At 40.5% G+C, this 4,844-nt stretch overlaps 1 protein-coding gene across 1 annotated transcript in view; it reads left to right on the plus strand.

The window, feature by feature from the left end:
* Positions 1-4,844, plus strand: part of LOC104915146 (actin, acrosomal process isoform-like) — a 16,446-nt gene that overhangs the window by 10,911 nt on the left and 691 nt on the right. The gene's annotated exons all lie outside the window — the stretch shown is intronic.

A 4,844-nucleotide genomic window follows, 5' to 3' on the forward strand; every position in this document is an offset into this window, starting at 1 on the left:
TTAAAAAAAAAAAAACCCTCGAAAAAACCTTCATAAAAGCTTCTATAGCAGTTTTCCAGCAGAATTCAAAAGATCTGGATGCCCACTTCATAGATTTATAATACCCTATACTAGTAACGTATACTTACCTTCAAATATCACTGAATTTTTACTACAGTTATCAAAATATCAGAACATTGCAGCTGTAAAACACCAGTCTTAGAGCTGAATTCACATTGCAACTTGTGCTCTGTGCAATTTCCAGCAAAGTTGACAACCTAAGTTTGATTGCCCACTGAACTTCAGGGCTTCAGGATACATTGTCGCAAGCAGGTTGGAAAAAGTTACCTAGGGTAGGGAAGTACAGGGACTCAGTTCTTCCCTTAAGTTGGGTCAGCCTTAACTTCCCGTTTTTTATTGGCAGTATTTTTTTTTTCCCTCTTTTGTAAAGGAAGTGTAAAGAACTGCCAGTACTTGAAGCTCAATTACTTTATTTACAGGTTCAGTATCATACCAATAGGATAGGTGATGCCATGCAGCATTCTTCTAGCCCCGCACCTTCAACAAGCACTGACATCTAAAGAATACCAATGCTAGATTTAGTCCCTGAAGATGTCATAGTTCGTTGATCCTATGTAACCTAAAAAAATGCTCAAGAATTCATCACATCAGAGAAAGTACAAGCCATTTTTATGGATTACACTCTTCACAATACTTCTAGGTCAACTCTTTGTGGAATCAACCTGTATCACACAACAGCAGTCCTTGTAAAAATAGCAGCTAAACATTTCCTTTACCAAGATGCACAGGAACAGAAAAGGGCTTAATTTGATGCTGCTAAATAAGCACAGCCACCTTCACTTGAAGGCAGTAAAAACTTGAGCTCAAATCCTACCACACAATTCACAGATGAAGTGTCATTATGTTTTATTAACTCAAGTTTTCAGCAAACATACTAAGACTCTGTTTGGTCCTATCCTGAGCCACTGCTTGCAGAAAGAAGTTAAGAAACATCATATTTTAAAACTATTTAAAAAAAGAAGGAAAAGGTGGCTGGAACAATACAATATCTTGATATTTAAACAGGAAATACAGCTTTACTGTATTTTAATGATTTCCTTAAAGCTGTAGTGCACATAAAGACTTAAAGAAGAATGCCAGGGCTGAAGTCTCTAACAGATGTCTCTCTGGTAGATGATGTCAAAAGCTGATAAGGTAAGAATTTTCTTAAATGCAGTCACTGAAGTGACAATTCTTCTACTAAATTCTAACTAAGCATGTGGATACCTTATGTAGATCTGAAACTAGCCTTTAGACTGTGCAAGCCAAGTACTACTATGTATCACTGCTGATATTCTCTACCAGTTGTCAGCAGGGACAGGTAACACCCAATTGGTTAAACCATGCCAGGTTAAACCTGGTTGCTATCCCAGCTGAACTGTAAGACATCTGAACAAGCTATTAGCCCTTTTCAACAGAATTCCCTGCCTGCAATAAATCCCTATGGATTTTTTTAAAAAGATCACTTTCTACTTGGCTTAAAAAAATACTACCATTAAGCTTTATCCTTTGAGGGTGGTATATGCACATTCCAGCATAAAAAGCACATATACGCGCTCTGAAATTTTGCATTTCCAGTATCATAGAACGGCCTGGGTTGAAAAGGACCACAATGATCACCTAGTTTCAACCCCCTGCTATGTGCAGGGTCACCAACTACCAGACCAGGCTGCCCAGAGCCACATCCAGCCTGGCTTTAAAAATGCTTCCAGAGATGGGGCATCCACAACCTCCTTGGGCAACCGGTTCCAGTGTGTCACCACCTTCTGAGTGAAAAACTTCCTCCTAATATCTAACCTAAACCTACCATCTTAGTATAAAATCATTCCCTCTTGTCCTATCACTACCCGTCTTTGTAAACAGCCACTGCCGTTCGTGTTTATATGCTCTCTTCAGGTATTGGAAGAATCAACAGATAAGCAAGGAATCAGAGGAAGAAGAAACATTGGGGAACACCACAATGAGGTCTCCCCAGAGCCTTCTCTTTTCCAAGCTAAACAGATCCAGTTTCCTCAATCTTTACTCACAGGAGAGGTGCTCCAGCACTCTGATCATCTTAGTGGCCCTCCTCTGGACCAGCTCCAAGAGCTCCATGTCCTTCCTGTACTGGGGCCCCAGACCTGGACACAGTGCTCCAGATGGGGCCTCACAAGAGCCGAGTAGAGGAGGACAATCACCTGCCTCTTCCTGCTCGCCACTCCTCTTTTAATGCAGCCCAGAACACAGTTGGCCTTCCGGGCTACAAGCACACACTGCTGGCTCATGTCCAGCTTCTCATCCACCAGGACCCCCAAGTCCTTTTCTGCAGGGCTGCTCTCAAGGAGATCTTCCCCCAGTTTGTATAAATACCTGAGATTGCCTGGACCCAAGTGCAGCACCCTGTACTTGGCCTTACTGAACTTCATTAGGTTTTCACGGGCCCACTTCTCCAGCCTGTCCATATCCCTCTGGATCACTTCCCTTCCCTCCCATGCATCAACTGCACCGCTCAGCTTGGTGCCATTCACAAACTTGCTGAGGATGCAGTTGATGCCATCGTCTACGTCGCTGATGAAGATATATCTGACACAGAATGACTGAATCACGTTATCAGAAGCCTATCAAATTAGGAGTACAATTAAATCTCCAAACCAATGACTGAATGCCCCTGTAATGTTTTAAGCCAAATTTTAGTTAACATTTAATTCTTAAGGAAAAACAAAAATATACAAAAGCACAGAGCCAGTATTAAGTATCAAAAACAGAATCATACTTACAGTGAAAGCAAATGGTAATGGAAGCTGGAGGAGAAGATTGGGAATTGGAACATGAATCAACAGGTAAGCAAGGAATCAGAGGAAGAGGAAACAGCTGCTCACTAAGCAGGTTTATGAGAGTCTTTTCAGGCTGACGGATAAGTTAGCAGAAAGAAAATAACTGCTGTGCCAAATAGTGAGTGTAACTTTGAAGTACTTTCAGGCTCAATTCTTTATCCCATATCTGGATATTCACCAGATTCCTATCTGAAAACAATGAAACAATAGCCCTCTTAGTCTTTTACTTTAATAGCATTTTGTCTAACAATTTGATTTTTCTTATCTCAGCACTTGAAACTCTTCATCTCTGCTGCCCAGGAATGCATAAAGGCAGCAGAAACATGGAATGTTAGTGTGCAGAACCATAGGCATACTGTACAGGAGTGTAAGAAGAGCTGTTCCTGCAGCCATTGAATTTTATCAACTTTTCTGAACATGTCCTTTATTTTACAGCAGTTCTATGTGTTATTCCAGTAACTAACTCTATATTTTTATTGAGTATTCAAGATGTATGCAAAATGAAACACAGCTGGCTGTCAAATTCTGAGTTTGAATCTGTAAGTTCACAATTCTATTCATATGTAAGACAAAAAGCTAATAAACACAAAGCAGCACAACAACACTAAATCTAGTCATGTGCAAATAGTTTCTCCACTTGCAGTTTCTTCAAACATTGTGCCAAAACAGTGCCACCTACTGTTAAGGTATCATTCATTTTTCCCAGTACATACTATGCACAGTAATGGATAACGTAATTTTACATAATCACTGAAAGAGTAAAGACCTCCCAAACCTCACAATTTTATGAAATCGATTTAAATATCATTAATACACTATTCCTGTAGCCAGAAGCGATGACCATACAGGAAATGAATCCACTCCTTATTCCAGTATGCCCGGTGACCTACAACTTAAAGGTTGTGCACTTTGTCATTCTTGCCAGTCCACTACTAAGCAATTTCTGCTAAAAACTTGTCACTTTGCACAGGGTCATATTCTGTTTTGTTGCTTTCTTTCTATAGATACAACTACCTCCTGTTCTCACCCTGGCCTACCCCACTCTTAAGCTCTTTAAGTAAAAAAGGCAAGGTACAAATGGATGGAAAACCAGAAGCATAACACACTTCTTTGGGAAGTGAACGACACAAAAGGCTTAGAGCAATACATCTGCTCCAGACCAAGATATTTGTTTTGTAGTAGAGCATACAGACCACAACAAAACAGCAAGAATTGCAAGCATTTCATTCTGCTTCCCATCACTTGCTTACTAACTTCTAGCTGTTTTGGCAGGAAATATCAGTGAAACAGAAATAGAGTTACTGAATGCAATGTGATGGAAAGCGCAACAATGACAGCAGAGGAGCAAGTTACCAGGCTATGGCCATCAAGGATTCACTCAAATGTAACAGTAGTAGGCACAGAAAAAAAACAGAAAGAAACTGCTTATCTTCAGAAAGCCTCAGGTATGCAGGGATCTCCAGAGAGATACCCTTGCCTCCACTGCCAACCCTTAAATGAGGTCTGGGAAGGAGTGAATCCTGCATTGCATACACCTGAGCTCTCCATGGTTGGCCCTGCCTTACTCCAAGGTGCTCAATCACTGTTTCAAGCCATGACTTAACATTTCTGCCACACAGACAAACTATTTTATTGCTGGCTACCGTGCTCATGGCAGCTGAAGGCAACAATTTTAAAATTTGCCCGTTGTCTCAACCAGTGAGAAGAAGACTGGATTCAAGCACTAGTTTTTTGTTTTACACAGTCACAACCAATGTCAGATAACACACAAGTCACACATATTTTTAGTGCTTAATAAAAATAAAGGTCATCTGGACCTGAAAGGGAATCCTTCTTCCATGGTACTACACGCTTAGATCCTAGCATGACGCCACGCCTGGTACTGATTTATCAGAAGATCCTGTGTATGCATCACTGTAGTTAAGCTCCAATTAAAACGGAAGTGAACAAAATGGTATAAATTCAGTGAGAAGCCAATGAGTTTCCTTAAAA

This window comes from Meleagris gallopavo, chromosome Z (assembly GCF_000146605.3).
Source record: "Meleagris gallopavo isolate NT-WF06-2002-E0010 breed Aviagen turkey brand Nicholas breeding stock chromosome Z, Turkey_5.1, whole genome shotgun sequence".
Lineage (NCBI taxonomy): Eukaryota > Metazoa > Chordata > Aves > Galliformes > Phasianidae > Meleagris > Meleagris gallopavo.